General features: G+C 38.4%; 1 protein-coding gene and 1 pseudogene across 6 annotated transcripts in view; both read left to right on the forward strand.

The window, feature by feature from the left end:
• The window catches only part of ST3GAL3 (ST3 beta-galactoside alpha-2,3-sialyltransferase 3), a 188,323-nt gene that overhangs the window by 45,459 nt on the left and 122,667 nt on the right, over positions 1-20,197 (forward strand). The window lies entirely within an intron of this gene.
• LOC116668177 lies at positions 9,787-12,680 on the forward strand (annotated as a pseudogene).

The raw sequence follows: 20,197 nt of genomic DNA on the forward strand, positions 1-20,197 counted from the left end.
GGTTAAGTTAAATATGCAGGTAAGATTTAAGTTAAATATGCAGGCAACTACTACTCGAATAGAAAGAGTACATAACTTAAAAACTAACAAAAGAAAAAAATTAATGAGAAAAAAAGAAGGCAGGAAAGTCAAACAAAAAGCTGATTTTGAAGGAAGGCCAATACTTAATATCTGAAACAAAAAATTGAATAGTTGGTAGTTTAAGCAAGGAGAGTCATGCTTGTAAGACCTAGTCTCAATAAAGCAGAGAGCAATGGCTTTCAAAGTTTGGTCAAGAGTATTTTCATATTAATGACAAGATATTGGTTGCCCTATGCAGTGTGTTGACATTTGCACTAATGATGTAAAGTGATGGTGGGTGAAGCTGTTCACACCTGAGCACAGATCAAAGCAATGGCACCAAACTGTCCTGGCAGTCATTGTGTTTTTCACTGCCACACACAGTACATTAAAACAAAGAAAGAAACAAAACCAGTTTCACTTAAGAATGTTCTTGATGAAACAGATTTAATTATATCTTGACTTTGGGGTATCATTTTACTGAAAAACAGATATGAAGATGAAGTGGGAAATATGCATAATTATCCATATACTTCCTTACTTGCACTGTGAAGTGTTAACATTATCTTGAGGAAACGCACTTGTGCGATTGGACTGCAAGCTGAAATAGCTGCTTCTTTGGTGGAACACCATTTCCACTTGGAGAAATGATTGACAGGCAAACTGTGGTTATTCACGCTTGAGGGTTTGGCAGTCCTTATCTTAGAAATGAATGAAGTAAATGAGCCTGTCATTTCAAGGGGAACAACTATTTTTTTACTATGATAAAACTTGAGATTTCAAGTGAAAATTTGAATTCTGAAAAATGTATCTGTCTCCATGAAACTGGCACCTCAATATTTAAATGCTTTTCTGATGAGATTGATAGTGATATTGACAAATGTGCTTTTTTATATTGTTTAATGAACATGAAAACATAGGAAGGTCTACATAACTCAGTGAACCAATAATGTCCAAATGACCACTGTCAGGATGTTATCAAATCATGCAAGGATAAAAGATTCATTCAAGGTGTAAGATAGACCAGTTAATTTTAATGTAACAAAGTATGAAAATGTTCACTGATACGGCTTCCATTTTAACGCTGCCACTAACCTTTAAGAAACTACCACTTTTTGAGTTTTGGTGTAGTATCAAAGAGGAATACACATACTCACCTGAAAAGGTTATTATAATACTTATCCGTCTTCTAACTATGATAGACCAACATTTTTTTCATATATTTCATTCAGAACATTTCACAACAGATTGAATGTAGAAACTGATGAGAATCCAAATTTCCCTTATTAAGTTGTAAATTAAAGAGATTTGCAAAAAAGTAAAACTATGCTACTTTTTTCCTACTAATTTTTTTGGGAAATAGTTTTTTTTTCATAAAATTATATTCTGTATGATAATATTTAATGGGTTTATTATTAACTTTAAGTGAATTAGTATTTTAAAATATCTTATTTTCTAATGTATTAAAAATTAATAATTATGAACCCACATACACAAACACTCTCAGGAGTCCTCAGTGAGTTTTAAGAGTATAAAAGTGTCCTGATACTAAAAGTTTAAGAACTACTGTTTTTTCTGGAGTCTTCAGAAGAGTGGTTCAAGGACTGGTGGACTTTCAGAAGCAAGAGTATTTAGGGAGTGGTTGACCTTAAGCTGTGAGTTCACAGTTACCTGAGTAAGACCATTGCTGATTGGATGACTTTCAGAAGCGTAGTCATTGAAGTTGTTGTCTGGCTTTCAAAAGCTTGTATAATAGTGTGAAGCTATCATTGTTTGATTTAGATGAGTTGAAAACTAGTTCTGCCATAGAAAACGAAAGTCAGTACTCTGCGTAATTAGGACCCTTTTATTCTCTTTGGAAAAGATGGGAGAAAAACAGAAAGCACAACTCCTATAACTCAGTAATAAAGAGACAGATAACCCAGTTTTTCAAATGGGCAAAATATCTGAATAGCCATTTCTCCAAAGAAGATTTAAACAGTAAGCAGATGAAAAGATGTACATCATCATTAGTCACCAGGGAAACGTAAGTCAAAATCACAAGATACTGCTTAACATCCATGAGGACGGCTATAATCAAAATGACAGGCAATAACAAGTGTTGGTGACAGTGTGGAGAAATTGGAACCCTCTTGCACTGCTGCTGAGAATGTAAAGTGCTGTAGCCACTTTGGAAGACAGTCTGGCAGTTACTTAAAAAGTTAAACATTTAGTTACTATTTGACCCAACAGTTCCGCTTCTAGGCATAAAACTCAAGAGAAATGAAAACATATCTACATTAGAACTCACACACAAACATCCATAGCAGCATTATTCATAACAGCCAAAAAGTAGAAACAATCCAAATGTCCATCAACTGCTGAATGGATTAATAAGGTATGGTACATTCGTACAATGGAATATTATTCACCAATAAAAGGGAATGAGGGCAACATGAATGAACCTTGAAAATATGCTAAGTGAAAGGAGCCAATCACAAAGGACCATGTATTGTATGAGATGTCCAAAATAGGCAAACCTATAGACACAGAAGATGGATTAGTAGTTGCTTAGGACTGGGCGATAGCTGAAGTGTAGAGAGTGATTCTTCCTTAACCGCCATCTGTCAAGGCCACATCAAGGTGGGCAGTAGGAGAGATACCCTTCCTGGGAGCTGTGTAGCCTTAGCAGTTCGTTTCTTGTTGGTGGGGGTTTGGGAGCCTAGGAATTCTTTTAAGATTTAATCATCGCAAGCTATTGCAGACTGGGCTCGGAATTTCTTTGGCTATACGGTTCCCTCAAAACCTAAGTAGCCAAGTATAAAAATATTTTTTTGAGATAATTGTGGAAATACGAATGTGGACTGAGCATTTGATGATATTAAGAAATTATGCACTTTGTTAGAAATGATGATACTGTGGTCATGTAAGGAAATGTCTATGTGTGTTATAATTATGTCTAGGCAAAGTATTCAAGGATGAAACAGCATGATATCGAGAGACTTGTTTTAAAATAATGCAGCCAAAAAAGAGAGAAGGAGAAATAAAGAGGGGTGAGGGAGGGCATGAAAGGGAGAGAACCAAACCAGGAAGCCAGTAGCAAAATGTTTGTTTCATCTATAGGATGGGGCTCATTGTATTCTTCTCTGCACTTTTGTGTGGTTAGAAAACTTTCATTAAAAAAAGTCAAACAAAAACTTTTATAGGTAAGTAACCACAGCTGCCGAAGATCTTATTTAGACTCTTGATCTTTTGTTCACTGGCCTCTGTGTTCTGTCCTTCTTCTAGCCTTTAAATTAATTTGTGACTACTTTGTGAGACCTTTCGAAACAGTAGCCTAGGGTGGGAGAAAGTACTTCTGATCTTCCCCTGTGGATTCACTCCACAGGTCTGGCAGATAACTAACTACAGGTTGAAAAATGTTTGAGGTCACAGTTTTCTCCTGTGAAAGTTGCCACTTGGCAGCATCCCCTTAAAACTGCTTCAATTTGGGTTACAAATCCTACCATTTATATATAAATACAGAATGTATTTATATAGAAAGAAGGGGAAAGTCTTGTGCATATATATTCATATTTATATATACACAGGTACATATATTTAATATAGATTTGCATAAATATGTATAAAACAACTCTGAAAGCATAGAACCCAGTAATAATAACTTTGGCTGCCTTCAGGGAAGAAAGCTGATAGCTAGGTGAGGATACAGGATAAAAGAGAACAAAGGACCAAATCCTGGAGGAACCAACATCTAAGAGGTGGGAGGTAGGTGGTCACCTCTTATGAAGTCACCCTGAATAAACAATGTTTCATACACTCTTAGGAAGCCATGGGAAGAAGCCTGAGAAGGAGCAGCCAGAGAGATAGGAGGGGAAGTCAGAGGTGGGAGTTTTAAAAAGGCTAAGGCTTGCATGTGCCCTTTGACCCAGCATTTCCAGTTCCAGGAATTCATCTACAGGTATACTCGCACATTTGGAAAACGGGCTGTGTAGACGGTTATCCACTGCAGCATTTTTTTTGCCTATTTGTTTTTGGCATCGTTTTTAGCATCATTGTTTTTAATAGCAGAAGTTTGGAAACAACTTAAATGTTCACCAGTAGGGGCCAAGTTCACTCATCCAGTGGGGGTGCTCTGCACCTGAAGAATGAGGAGGCTCTGTTATGTGCTGATATGAAAAGAGTTCTAAAATACATTGTTCAGTATGAAAAGCAAGGATCAGGAGTTTTGTGTGCTTAGGATGTTTTAAACTTTTATCGTTCTGAAAGGATGGTTATCATATTCCTTATTATCATGGCAAAATACTGTTTTTTTGGTTGTGCTTCTGTGAACTCTAGTATTGTTACTATTTGCTTTTTTATTACAAGCAATGGTCGGCATAATCAAATATTTGAGTTACTAAATCTGTTCCATTTTGAGCCAATCACAGTTGCCTCCTGCTGTTTTGTGTCTGACTGCCTAGTGCCTTTATATGGTGTTTTAGCTTTCTAATGGAGCTTTGATATGTAGCAGTCTCCTTGAGCCACAAGAGGGCAGAAGAACCTTATGATTGCCTCAGGACAGGCTTGTACTGGGTATCTTCCTTCTGGCAAAATTGTGCATGGAATTGTTCTTTCACTGATTCGTTCACTAGATGGCATGCACCTAGAAGGCAGGGCTTCTTCGTGTCATAAATGGAGGCAGTAGGGGGATGACAGGAGAGAACATAGATTTTGGCATCACAGATACCTGCTTTTTGCTCTTCCTCCCTCCCCTGTGCAAATTACTTAGTGAACTAGTTATAATCCTTAATCTCTTAGAGCTTGAATATGCAAGACATATATGCAAGAATATGCAAGACGTCCTAGAGACTGGAGGCTTCAGAATAAGCTGGACCTGACTCTGATCCCAGCCCTGTGACCTTGGGTAATTTATTTACTCTGTGTGAACCTGAGTTTTCTCACCTGCAAAAGTAGTTAAGGATTCAGTGAGATAGTGCATTTAAAGCTCTTAGCACTATGTGACAAGCAATGAAGAAGTAACTGCTATAATTGTAAGACCAGCTAACAATACAGATGGATAATGGATCCTCAGTAATTTTTGTTATGTGGCTCTTTGTTATGTACTTACTAATTCTTTATTTGATTACAAGCAAGGTGGTAATATTTTCATTAGGACAATTTCAAAAGCTCCTTTTCTTAGAGGGGCCCTCAAAATATTTGTGGTCTCTTACTGATTTCCTTGCAAAGAATTAGTCTCTTAATACTGTAAAACATTTTGAATTTTTGTGGAGAGTCTCAATTTTACAGCTTCCATCCCACTGTGATTTTGTGTATTTTTATTTTTGATTGGAATATAGGTATTTGTGCCCTGGGCAGAGGTAGTGTTGGGTGACATGGTATTGCGTCAAGGATACTGCACCTGTCTCAGATTGGGATCCCAGGGAAATGGCTCTGAGATAAAGAGTAGTATGTGAAAATCTTATTGTGGAATACTTTAGGGAGCAACACCCCTGGAAGGAAAGGAAAGGAAAAGGCAGCAGGATGGTACAGAGGGAGAAGTTGGCTGTGATTCAGTCCCAAGAAAGGCCTCAGGCTACCGCACGGGGACTGTGAAGTTGGGATGGTCCTTCTGAGCTAGGGGGAGGGGGCTGGTTCCTCCTAGGATAGTCATTGGATGAGGCCACCCTGCCCACGCATGACCCTGGGCAAGGCAGCTCTCTTCAGCCACAGCGATTCCTGAAGAGAGCTGAGAACTGGGGGCTTTCTTCCCACCGTGATCCCAGCAGCGGACTAGTCCTTCATTACTTGAGGGGGGATCTGAGGGGCACACTACAGCTTTCATCAGTGCCTGTGGCCCCCTAAAGGGAAAACAGTAACATGGCTAGTGCAGTTTAACGAAAGACAGCTTTAGACAGAATTGCTTGTGAGTAATACTTAGAAATGATTGTTACTTTTAACTTTTAAGAATTCAGGATAAAGTCATTTTAGTCTAAATGGACCCTTTACTATCCCCAAATTTCTGTGGCTTAGCACATTGAAGGCTCATTTCTCTCACCACACTATCTAGTGCAGATCTGTGACACTAGGGGAAGGCGTTCTGTTCTACCTAATTCATTCAGGGACACAGACTCCTTCAAACTAGTGACCCTGCCAGCTCTGAGGGCCATGGAATCTTCCACTGGGTCCTCTGAGCAGAAACAGGCAAGATTGTGGAGAATGTGCTGAGGGTCTCAAGGGGCCAGCTTGGAGGTGATGTGTTTCTGCCACCCACATTCCATTGGCCAGACCCCATTCACAGGGTCCCACCTACTGAGGGGAGCTGGAAACTAGAGTAGTGGGGTACCCAGGTGGAAAAGGATGGACATGTAACCCTCACTGCTACAGTATTATCTTGCTCTTATCCTTGTGGTGGCTGGATTTAGTCACTGCTGGTGAATCAAAGACACTTCAAAACTGTATGTTTTTAATTTCCCAGAGTTACGTATTTAAATTGCCATCATCATAATAGCATGGTTTTGTTCATCTGGGGCTTATTTTAAAAGGCTCAGGAAAGCAAAATTTTACCAGAGAGAAAGGATGGAACAGAGTTAAAACAGAGCTGAGAATTTAAGGATTCCCTGCTCTGGAAAGGCAAAAAAGAGGCAAAATAACTTCAGGTGTGAGCGTGTGTGTGTGTGTCACAGTAGAGAAGAAAACTGGAAGCCTTTGAGCATGTCGTCTAGCTGTGAAAGCAAGCTCACCTCTCTCCCCCAGCTTGAGCAGGAGCATCTTCTCAGAGGTAGCATGGAGGTAGTGGGAGACAGAGGATTACAAGGAAATGTGCCTGCAAGTTGCACTGATAGGTCCTTGTGGGGTCTCGTGTAAATACCACCCAGGCAGCCCTTGAGCTGGAGGGAGAGAAGCCAAGGTAGCGATATCAACTTTTTCTGTTAGCCAACAAGAAAGAGTACTGCTGAGTGGCGGCTGGTTACTTGCTCAGCTTTGTTCTAGGCAGTGTGGGGCACACAGGAAGAGAGGCAGCAGGGCCTGAGAAGTGTGCAGACTGACAGCTGATGTCGCAGAAAAGATAAGACAGGGCCAGATTAAGTGTTTCAGAGATGAGAAGGAAGATGTGAAATTGAGGAGGGCTTTGAGAAAGAGGTAGGCTCTGAGTCAGGAACCCTGACAGGTGGCCTGGGATATCTGGGGACCGGGGAAAGGTGGTCTGGTTAAGTAGAACATTAGCAGAACCTCTGAAGCAACAGCGATTGCTGAGAGTGATGTGAAGAATGGTGGGGGGAGGGGGCAAGGAGTAGTGAGACCAAAGACTGGAGAGTGAGGGCAGAGCCAGGTCACAGAGGGCCTTAATGTCAGGTGCGCGAGGCAAGGCCATGAGAGGTTCTTCCACTTAATAGAAATACCTGATGGAGATGTGGTGTTCTGGACTTCTGTGTGAAGGAAGATTCACAGAGGTTTCCTGTGGAATTTCTGTTTGAGTACCTAGAATTTTAAACTGTCTTCCTTTATTCCATCAGCAAAGTTCATTCCACAGCCATTTAAATCATACTTATTAAGCTAGTTACTGTACCAGTGTCTAAAGATCAAAGTTAAGCCACGGTCTCTACTTTTGAGGAAATTATCGTCTGGTTAGGTAAGATACACTTTGTAAAAACAAGTGCACTGGGTCACATATGTGAAGACAGAGGGATGTACAGCTGTGCTTATAGCGCTCGCCAAGCTTTTAAAAAGCCCACACTCTCCTGTGGAAACATTGAAGTCTCTCAGTCTCTCTTCATTAATGTTTAATAATACAACAAATGCCATAATTAGAAATTAATTCAGGGAAATCCTCCTGCCCCTCCCACTCCCCTTGATTATTACCGTTAGACAGGGAGTGGTTAACTGCACTCGGAAGAGCTGCGCTGGGGATGGGCACAGGAAAGCCTTCAGAGAGGAAGTGACTCACAAGCCTGGACCTGAAAGATGAATGAATAAGGTGAGAAGTGCATTTTAGGCAGAGAGAGTAGCGTGAGTAAAGGGGGAGGGACCTGGAATAGGGCTAGGAGAGAGCCTTGTAAAGAATGCTGAGTTTGAACTTTGTTAGTGGGAAGCCGATAATGCAAGGATTTTAAGCAGGAGAGAAGTGTGGTGGGATTCGCATTTCAGGAAGAGAACTCTGGCAGCAGTATGGAGGATAGATTGAGACCGAGAGATGGGAGGTAGAGATACCACCTGCCACAGCACTTCACCAGGTGGGGAGGTTCAGGGATGGGGGAATGCCTGGAAAGGCTGCACGGTGCAGGGGGTACCTGAGCTGAACAGAGAAGGATAAGGAGGCACAGAAAATAGCAGTAGGGGTGTTCCTGACAAAGGGCAGATTATGGGCAAGGGCACACAGTGTGAAAGAGCATGGCATGTGTAGAAAGCTGTGGGGAGTCTCTATGGCTGGCATATAGGATATAAATGGGGAATGATAATCACTGGGTGGGTAGGTAATCATTCAGATCACATTAAAGAGGTTAGACTTATTAGGTAAATGAAGAGGAAGCCACAGACCACATAGGAAGCAAGTCCCAACAAGTTTCCAAGGGTTGATAGCATACAGAACAAAGTCTCTGGCCATAGTTGAATTAAGCTAGCACTCAATAACAGAAAGATAACTAGAAAATCCCTTTCTGTTTAGAAATTAAGACATGAACTTGTAAATAATTGTTGGGTCAAAAAAATCATAATGGAAATTGAAAAACAGGTTGGACTGAATGGTATTGAAAATACTACATATCAGAACTTATATAATGCTACTAAAACCAAGCTTTGAGGGAAATTCTTGGACCTAAAGGCATAAGTTTGGTGGAGGGGAGCCAAAGGCTGAAAATCTAAACTTGTATTTCAATAAGTTGCAAAATGTACTATAGCAAATGAAACGCAAAGCAGGAAAACAAAATAATAAAGAGCAGAGTTTGATGAAAAAACAATTTACAGTGTAAAGGATTAACAAAGCCCAAAACGTGTTCTTTCAAAAGACTGATAAAATTGACAAACCCCTGGCAAGACTGATCAGGAGGAGCTGGGGGAGAGAGAGCACGCAGGCACCAGTGCAAGTTAGCTATGCCAGGAATGGGAAGGGGACAGCACTGGGGAAGGCACAGACATTCAACAGATAGAAAGAGGAGGTTGTGAGCAATTTTATACCAAAAGTTCTGAGAATTTTGTGAAAATGGATCAGTTTCTAAAATAACTGACCAAAACTGACTCAAGAAGTAATAGAAACCATACAATCCTGTGAGCATTAAACCAAGGAAATCAATAATCAAAAATCTTTCTACAGAGAAAACTCCAAGCTCAGATGGCTTTACTGGAGATTTCTTAAAAAGATTGAAAAGAATAAATAAATAATTCCAGCCTCATACAAACTCACAGAACAGAAAAAAAGTGACACCCCTTACTTGTTTTTTGAGACTAGCACATCCTTGATACCAAAACCCACCAAAGACAGCTCAAGAAAGGAAAATGACAGGCCAAGCTGCTTAAAAATATGGATATAAAAATCCAGAACGAAACTTTAGCAAATTCCACAATATATTAAAAAAAATACATCATCACCTAGTTGGTCTTATCCTAAGAATATACACGATTGATTTAACATTAGAGAAATCCATCAAAGTAATTAATCACATTAATAATAGGTTTTAGTAGGTTAAGTATATTTAAATGGATTATAAAGGAAAAGTCATAGTATTTCAATAGATACAGAAAAAAACATTTGGTAAAATTCAGCATTCACTCATGCTAGGACTGCTTAGCAAACTAGAGCTAGCAGAGAACTTTAAGCTGAAAAAAGGTATCTATCCATAAAAACTCTCCATAAAACATCTTGCTTACTAGGGAAATTTTGGAGGTTTTCCTTTCAGGATCAGAAACAAGACAAGCACCAAACATGACTTTTTCAGTATTGAGCTGGATGCCTAGTGCAGTGAGGCAAGAAAGAAAATGATGAAAATCTAACCTGAGGAAGTTAATAGGAGAGAGGTGTGGGCATGGGTTTGAGAGAAATTTAGAAAGCCTTGCCTGACTTGGACCCATGTATTCATTTCTTTCATTGATTAAATATATTGGCTGGTAATGAGAATATAGAAAGAAGTTGAAACAAAGGAAAAGGACCTAATATTTATTCAGTTCTTATTCTGTGAAAGTTCTGTACTAGATGCTTTTGCATATTTAATTATTTAAATCACATATTCTCTTTACTATCTTGAAAACTCATGCAGTTGATGATTAGGGAAACTACCTGAGAAAAAGGAAATACATTTGCATAAATTCATCCCAATTGTTAAATACTAGTTCAAGCTCATATTTAGCTATCAAGAGTATGTTATACTTTATATATTTTTTCATTCGTTTTTAATCATATAGCAGGTCTTTGAGGTAGAATGAAGTCTGTCAAAAGGTCTTTTCCTAATTTTATAGATGAAGAAGCAAATATAAAATTATACTGATTCGCTCAGTGTCAATATAGGACCAAGACTTTAATCTTTCACTCCAGGGAGCACAGAAACTGTAACTTCAAAGCACATAATCAAAAGATTTTGGAAATGGAAATCTGTTGGGGTCCTAGAAGCATGGTTTGGGCCATCACACAGAATATCTCTAGTTACAGTGTGTGTAAGACTATGAGAGAAAGAAAGGGCAGGGAGGGAGAAGCGGAAGGCGGAGAGAGAGAGGAACAGCAACCTCCTCCGTCCCAGTGACAGGCCTCAGGTCCACAGCTGTATGCAAAGATTAACACAAACGGCAGATTTTGGAAGTATTGGCACAGGAGGGAGGTGCAACCTTATTATGACTCGCTGAGGGAGAACTGGTGACAAAAACATCATGAAAGGGAATGTCCTGTACAAAGACCACATTTATTGGAGAAAAAGAAGCCACCCTGAGAGTGAGAATAGAATGAAAATTACTAGCTCTCCGCTGCCCGCCACCGCGGCGCTGTCGTGAACACGAGCGTGTGCAGCCCATCAAGCCGGCTGTGGTGACCAAGGTGCTGGCTGGGCAGGACCGGTTTGCAGGGACAGTGCACGCAGGTCCGCGAAGAATTCATGGATGTACCGAGCCGCTCCATCATCCAAAACCTGAAAGGTCCCGTGCGCGAGGGTGACGTGCTCGCCCCTTTGGAGTCGGAGCGGGAGGCTGGGAGCCTGCGCTGAGCTTACGGCTGGGTCCCGGATATCTGAGTCAACCACTTGGTCCACGAGGAAGATCTGCCTACCGTTTATATTGTTTAAAAAAAAGAAAGAAGGAAAATTGCTTAGTTTATTAACTGTTAATACTAAAAACAAAACATCTGATAAAATCTTGCCTTGCTTAGAAGGAAGAAGACATTATTCAGTTTAGCAAACATTTCCGAATTTCTGCTGCATGCCAGATAGTTTGCCAAGTGGCTGGGATGCTTAATCAAACAAGTTCGATCTCTGAGCTGGAAGGAAGCTCTGAGACGTGATCTCCAGCAGAAAGTGTCCACAACTTCCTCTCCCGATATACAGAGCCCTCCACCTTTTGTTCTTCAGCTGTCTTTGCAACTTCATCTGCCAGAGTCACAAAGTTAGCTGTCATCTGCTGCCTTTCGTACTTTTCATCCTTATCTGCTTTCATCACATCTCCACTCTTCCAGTTGTTTCCAGTTGACAAGTCCAATGAAATTCTTTTTCCCTTATCAGCTGTCTGTCACCATCAGTTACCTTCCTCTCTGACATTGCCACCTTCCACTTTTTCCTGGCTCTTTCCTTTGGGCAATAAACATGCTTACTTACTTACATATACATAAAAATTATGAATATATTTTATATCTGAAATAAGTACTTGAATATGTCTGTAGTAAATAGATTGACATGAATTAGGGATCTCTTTTCCATGTAGTATAAAATAGATTCTTAGAAGTTATTATTTATATTTAAATAAATGAGACTGTTAGGTGACACCTCTTGGGGAAACCACTTTTGACTCAGTGATCTAAAACTTAGGCCAGAACTCAGAAATTATAGTTTTTAATAATTTTTTGTGTATATTTACACCATTATAAAAGAAAGTTCATTATAGAATAAACATTTATAATTCTGTCATTTGGAGGCAATTTGAGGTAAATTTTGTTTTATTTTCTCCTGAACTTTTTCCTATGTCTAGCTTTTTTCTTTGTTGTATATAATTAATCACATTGGTGTATAGATACCATATATTTCTTAAGATTTTTAATTGTGTAACATAGCAAGAATATTCTGAAATTATAAGGTCACAGTGTATTATGTAATTAAATGAGTAATACATGTTAAACATGAATACATGGTCATGTAAATACCTTCAATAAACAAGTGTACAGAGTGAAAAACAAGTTATCCATCACAAAATCCTATTCTTAAAGATTTGCTGTGTATTCTTCAAGGCCATTTTTCATGGATGTGTGTTTTGTGTATGTGTGTGCAATGTTTGTACCATCAAGGCTATGGTGGTTATAGTTGTGATGATTATACCATTAAATTAAGGAAAATAAATTTCTTAGACAAATGGACACTTCTCCTTATTTAACAGAAGATTGTCTCTTTCAAAGGTGTGTGCTCCTGGATTTGGGACATCATTTTTCTCTCCTCCAGGATCATGGAAGTTAAGCGAAAATATACAAAAGGGAGGGATATTAGAATTCTGCTGACTTGAAACAGAATGTATCTAGGAGAGGTGTAAGCTCTGTACCTAGATTCTTTTTTCTTTTGGCCTGTGGATGTCCTGTTGTTCCAGCACCACTTGTTGAAAAGGCTGTCTTTGCTCCTTTGTACTGCCTTTGCTCCTTTGTCAAGATCAGTTGACTGTACTTATGTGGATCTATTTCTGGGCTCCCTATCAAGGTTCCATCGATCTATTTGTCTAGTCTTTTGCCAGTTCCACACTGTCGTGATTACTGTAGTTTTATGGTAATTCAGTCAGGCAATGTCAGTCTTCCAACCTTTTTCTTTTACAATATTGTGTTGGCTATTCTGAATCTTTTGCCTCTCCACATAAACATTAGGATCAGTTTGTCAGTATCCACAAAATAACTTGCCAGGATTTTAATTGGAATTGCCTTGAAACTGTTGATCAAGTTGAGAAGAACTAATACCTTGACAAAATTGAGTTTTCCTATGGAAAATGGAATGTCTCCATTTATTTAGTTTTTTTTTTAAATTTTGTTTATCAGAGTTTTGTACTTTTCCTTATATAGATCTTATGTGTATTTTGTTAGATTTATGCCTGTGTATTTTATTTCGAAAGGTACTAATGTAAATGGTATACGTTTTAATTTAAATTACACTTGCTTAATGCTGGTTTATGGAAGAGTGATTGGCTTTCATATATTCACCTTTTATCCTACAACCTTGCCATAAGTTTTTTTGTCAATTCTTTTAGATTTTCTACATAAACAATCATGTCATATGTGAACAAAGACAGTGTTATTTCCTCCTTCCCTATCTGTACACCTTTTATTTCCTTTTCTTGTTTTAGCTAAGACTTTCAATGTTGAAAAGGAGTGGTGAGAGGGGACATCCTTGCCTTGTTTCTGACTTTAATGAAAACTCTTCTATTTTCTCACCAATAAGTATGATGTTATCTATAGGTTTTTGTAGATATGCTTTATCAGGTTGAGATTTCTTTTTATTCCTAGTGTACTAAAAGTTTTTATCATGTTTTGGTGTTGGATTTTGTCATGTACTTTTTCTGCATCTACTGATAAGATCATATGATTTTTCTTCCTTACCTTGCTGTGCTGTATTACATTAATTGATTTTCAAATGTTGAACCAGACTTGCATACCTGGGATTAAGCCCACAACCATGGTATATAATTCATATTACAGATTGCTGTTTTTTGATTTGCTCATATTTTGCTGAAGATTTTTGTGTGTATGTTCATAAGAGATACTGGTCTGTAGTTTTCTTGTAATGGTTTTGTTTCTTTGTCTGGTTTTGGTATTAAAGTAATGCTGGCCTCATAGAATGAGTTAGGAAGTTCTCCCTTTGCTTCTGTCCTCTGAAAGAGATGGTAGAGAATTGGCTTAATTTCTTTCTTAAAATTTGGTAGAATTCACCAGTGACCCCATCTGGGCCTGGAGCTTTCTGTTTTGGAAGTTACTGATTACTGATTCAGTTTCTTTAGTAGGTATAGGCCTATTCTCATTGTCAATTTCTTCTTGTGTGAGTTTTGGCCAATTGCGTCTTTCAAGGAATTGGTTCATCTCATCTGGGTTATCAAATTTGTGGGCATAGAGTTGTTCATGTATTCCTTTATCTGAAAGTAAGTTTCAGAGTTTTTGATACTTTCTCTTAAATATCTGCATCTCCTAAAAACAAGGATATACTCTTACTTAACCATAGTACCATTATTACACTAAGAAAATTGACTTATTAATTCTCATATTAATTACTTAATAATTAACTTACTAGTCACAAAGGGAGAAAGCATTCTGAGGGTCAACACCTTAACCAAATGATCAAATTTAACATCAATATGATAGTCTGACATTATATGCCTTCTAATGTGATGCAATAAGAAATACACATCACTTTTAGACTATTTGTTCCAATAATGTTTAACCTGAATCTAATTGTGAGGAAATAATCAGAGAAGTACAAGATGTAGGACATGCTATGAGCCAGCTGACCTGGACTCCTTAAAGAAAAGTTGGTTACATGAGTAAACAAAGATGGAGGAGTTGGGGTGGACCTAATTAAAAGAGGCCAGAGAGACAAATATCCAAATGCCAAGGGCAAGCTTTGACTGGAACCCAGATAAAAGGGGGAAAAGCCATAAAAGACCTTAGAGGGGATAATTGGGTCAGTTTTACTAGTATATATGGTAATACTGAATCCTTGTTATTTTTATATGAAACAATGTTAGTAGTTGTGGTGATTCTAATTCTAACTTGATTTTTTTCTTTTGATATTTTTATTCTTGTTTCACTGAGCAAATGGGACTGTATACCCTGTAATATATTTTAATAAAGATCGAAGCTATTTTCTGTCCCATTCCCTTGTGGATGGTAAATGTTTTTGCAGTAAATGTTTCCAGAAGGCTGCACCCTGCTATATATACGTGCAGGTGTTGTGTCGGCCTGGAGTGGGCTCATGTCTCTGCCATATTCAGGATCTTTGTGTTGCTGATTGGGAACTGGATTTTTTAGGATCAAGAGTAGAGAAAGGGCAAGAGCGGTAAAGGATAAGTATGGCATAAGCTCTGTTTGAAGAGAAAAATTACTCATCTTCTTTGAGGAAGATAGAAGCAAGCATCCTATAGGTATTCTAAAATAGAGACTCCTAAATACCTGTAGTGAGAAGTGCTATGAGAGGGAATAATAGGAAGACTGTCCCAACCTGAGGTGTTACCTCAAAGTATAACTCTGAAGATGTTTAGCCCTACATCTCCATCCTCTGCCTCTGATTACATCCAGTCCCTGTCTGCCTGATTCTTTTACATTTCCTTCCCTAGTTTTAGAGTGAGAACCAGCTAACTTATTCTTTGCATACTTTGGATATCAATTTATAAAGATAATTTGTTACTGTTGCTGAAAAAAAGAAGCACTCTTCTCTATTGCCAGGATCTACCTATTTTTCAAGAGAAGCTGGAAATCTATGTTTTTATGTGGTATCTCCTGATTTATGAATGTTAACAAATTAATAACTTTTCATGCACTTTGTGGACTAAGCATAACATCACCGTGAGCCTCCAGTTTGCAACATGTGCTGAGGGGACACAGAATTACAGGTATAGGAAAATTCTGAGTCAAAGATTAGGCAAAACTCCCTTCTTGTCCAACCCTAAATTAAAGTGTTTTACAAAGTTACTAAATAAAAGATTCAGAATACTAAGGACAGAAACCAGAAGAGGTTTTTTGGTTTTTTTAAAAAAACAAGTCCTTTTAATTTTCTCCTCAATATAATATTAAGTAAAATAATTATTACCTTCATTGATTTTTTTAGTCCTCTGCTGGTGAGGTTTCTTGGTTTCATTTTTTTAAACTCCAAACACTAAAGTTCCCTCTGTATTATGAGGGGCAGACAAAGGTGATTTGTCCACAATTGACCCTTGTGACCACAGGGGTCCATGTTTCCCTAGAGATGAGGTGACCTGCCTTCCACTCCTTTTTATTTTTTAAGGTAACAGCTTTCTTAAAACACAATTTCTGTATCATAGAATTCTCCCACTGAAAGTATACTTTTTTTTTTTTTTTTTTCAATGGTTTTTAGTATATTCACAGAGTGTGCAAACATCACCACGGTTAATTTTAGGACTTTTTCATTACCCCAGAAAGGAACCCTGTATCCATTTGCAGTCATGCTCCATTTCCCCCAAACACCTCTGGTCCTAAGGAGCCACAAAGCTACTTCCCACCACTGTAGATTTGCCTGCCCTGGACATTTTATATAAATGGAATCATACATTATGTTATCTTTTGTGACTGACTGCTTTCACTTCACATGTTTCAAGATTCATCCATGTTGAAGCATGTATCAATACTTCATTCCTTTTTATGTTGAAATAATATTCTATTGTGGATAGACCAAGTTATTTATGGTGTCAACTTTAATAATATAATAACCAGTGATTTTACCAGCAGAAGTGAGTTTATTTGGGAACAGCAGAGAAATCGCAATTCAGGTACTGTAAACTGTGGTGAACCATAAGCAAATTCAAAGAACGAGGAAGGAGAACTTTTATAGGGAAACAGAGGTGGGAATTGGGAGGGGCTGGAATAACCAGAGAGTTCATTGGAGGAAGCTGGGAGTCCAGAGTATGGAGGCTTCTCATTGGTTGGACTGCTGCAGTCTCTGATTGGCTGGGCTGTCCTGGGGTGGAGAGAAGTTTTCTACTTCCTTTTGGATAGTAAAGTAGACGTACCTTTCTGTTGGAGATCTGGCATATGTCTCTTCCTGTTTGGAGTAATTGAAGATATGTGACAGGGTGTGAGAGCTCCCCCTACAGGCCTGTTCTGACTCCAGTTTTAGCTGAGATTTCCTTAATTAATTACACATTTCCACCATTTGATTAAGATCATCCCTTGAAAGCATTGCTGATCAAGAGTCAGAATCTCCACATGTAGTAGTTTGCCTCTCAACCTTCCTTGGTTGTCATGTTCTTTGTTGGAGGGAAAGTACACAAATTAGAAACCTCCTCACAAGACCACATTTGAGTAACAAGGAAAGGTAGTAAGTATGGAAACTTCTCAAAAGTTTCTTATTAAAAGTCCATATTTAGTCAAGGTAAGTGCTGTAAATTGTTCTTAAGCACTGGACTGGCAACATCTTACTAGACATGTCATTTTTTCAGAGATTTAACAAGCAGTAGGTGCAGAACTTAACAAATATACAGAGCCGAATTTAAAACAGCACAATAAACCCAGTGTGCAAGATAATTCTAAACCAGAAGCCCAAACCTGATGGTAGCCAGTTGAATAAATCAAAAGATAAATGGGTTGACAGGCAAAATTTGCTGTAACCAATGTGCTTGCTCTTTAATTTTATGCAACTGGGTCTCTACTTCCCCAGAGGCATTTATCCACATGCAACAAGAGGTGTTTGCTCTTGCACAGATGCCTCCTTGTTCAGGAAGTAAGTAATCAAGGGCTGTGTGGCAATCCACAACCACCTTGGCCAAGGAGCTAATTGAACACTGCTGAGCTGAAACTGCATTGGCTATGGAGTTAGCTAACTCCTAACGTCAAGGAGAGATTCCTGATTATGTGTTCATTGGTGCTCACTTCAGTCCATGGGAAGAAAGCGCTCCCTACAGAGGCAAAACTAGAATCTTGTATGCTTCCTGGAAGTTCTCGCTTAAGGTGGTTTTAAAGCTCTAATGGGATGGACCAATGAGAGGCTTCTGTTTGGCTATGAAGGGAGAACAAGACAGTGAATATAGCAAGGGTGCACCATCCTTGTGTTCTCCAGTTATCAAGGCAATGAGTTGTCCAGGCATAAAGGCCATTCCCAAACTTCCACATATGAAGGCATAACCAGGGGTGTAATAAGGCCCCCTCATAAATGATAGTGTCTATAGAGTCATTTGTTGGCATAAAGGCATTAGCATTACTTAACTAAGGCTTGTACATAAGGTTATTACACACCAAGAGATTACCTATACGTATAGATGCGTCAGTGAGTTTACAAATGACGTGACTAACACTGGCAACTCTACAGAACCTTTCATACAGATATTTAAAGATCTTGTTTTCACATCCCAGGGTTGGGTCAAATTGAAGCAAGGAATAAGTTTAGGCAGGCTTAGCACACTGACTCTATAAAATTGGCCCATGGAACAATTTGGACAGACAACAGCATCTGGAACCCCAGTGAAATTACTTATAGGATGAACCAAAGGGTCATCTTGAATGGACTGATGTTTCCAACGGCAAATCCAGAAATCAGACAGGTTTCCCCTTTTCACAAGGGATTGAGAAATACAGACAAGGGCATTGTCCTTCCGTGGAAAGGAGGAAGAAAGCATGGTGAGGGACAGTATTGAAAGAAAGGTACACAGGCTTGGTCTGGACAATCTTGGGAAAGCTTTCAGCCTCTGATATGTCTGCTTCAGATCCTAGTGAGTTTTATTTTCAGGTCACCAGATGGTCCATTTGGGGTTCAGTGCCTCTTTAAGTACAACATGTGGATCCAGAAATCTACTCCTTGGAGTTTGGTGGCAAAAGGATTAGTTAACAGTACCTGATATGGGCCCTTCCAGGGAGGCTGGAGAGAGTTCTTTTGAAGGTGCCTCTTCCAGTACACAAAATCTCCAGGTTGTAGAGTGTGATGTTTGGGGTCTTTGTCTCCTGTGAATGTGCTGTGAACAGGGTGCTCTACTAGAGCATCGCGATTATTTTTAATATATGTAATTAGGCCTTTACAGAAGTATGTCTCTTTATCAGTTGCAGATTGAAAGGAGCAGGAGCCAAGTGCATTGGGCATCCTGTTACAAGAACAGACTCCCATCAAACCCATGCAAATATATACATTGCCATGAAAAAACGAGAATATTTAGTAAGTTTCAGGACTTTTGGAGAGCCAGGTGTGGAGAAAAGGATAAATGCTTCAATCTTTGTTGTGAACATACACTTTATTAAATACTGTAAGTTTAGATAGCCTTAAAAGGAGAGGAGGGAAAGAGTCCCTTTACCACTAGGAAAAAAAACATTAAAGCAATCAGTTTTCCATTACTTTTAGAATTCCTTACCCAGTTCAGTCTTATGATCTAAAGTTATCAAAACCCTGAATTCCAAAGTACCTGTCAGAGTTTTTTACATGAATCTCTTTAAAGATGAAATGTATTTGCAAAGCATTAGAGTAAAGCAATAACTGCCTATAAGTGGCAAAAAGACTTGAAAATACCCATTATTAAATATCTAATGAGAGTCTATTATAACAGGATTGACAAGGGGTTCCATTAATTTCTGTGACATACATTTTAAAATTATGACTAATAACATTATAATCAGGACACCTTAGAATTTCAGGAATTTTATACAATTTCAGAACACTTATTAACATATACCTATTACAAATATAAGGTTCAAAGTTTTAATATTCCTTCTTATTTGACAAATGTCTGATATAATCAAACATATCAAAGAAGCCTGATGAGTTTAACATTTTACTAGATGAGAGAAAAATCCTTTGAGGTTTTGCAGGGGCCCTGTGGAGTAAGAGCCCAGAGCTAGTTCAAGGTTGGAGAAACTTCATTTAGAACTTGATTTTTGGGAAGTTTGTAAAAAAACATCAAAAGATTTTGGACATTTGATCAAACAGGATCATAGATTATTACGAAATGATACTTAATTATCTATTTGATCAAAGTAATAATAACTAACAGATTACAGAGGCAAATATAAAAGGTTACATAGTTGTAAGCAAACCTTAACTCTTTTAATATTAAGAAGATTCAATTTTCTTAAGTAATTAGAGGCCAGATTAAGACAACATGAAGCACAGGGAAGAATTTTGGTAAAACACAAATCTGTGTTTTCTAAGCAAATTACTTACAGGTAAGGAAAAACCTTTCACTATCTCTTATCAGGAGCAGACCAATAGTTCAAAAAAACTTTGATCTTTTAACAGACATAAAAACCAAATTCTAGTTTTGGACCAGTGTACTTTTGACATTAAAAATGAGTTTACATTTTAAAATATATTCAGTT

Source organism: Camelus ferus, chromosome 13 (assembly GCF_009834535.1).
Source record: "Camelus ferus isolate YT-003-E chromosome 13, BCGSAC_Cfer_1.0, whole genome shotgun sequence".
NCBI lineage: Eukaryota > Metazoa > Chordata > Mammalia > Artiodactyla > Camelidae > Camelus > Camelus ferus.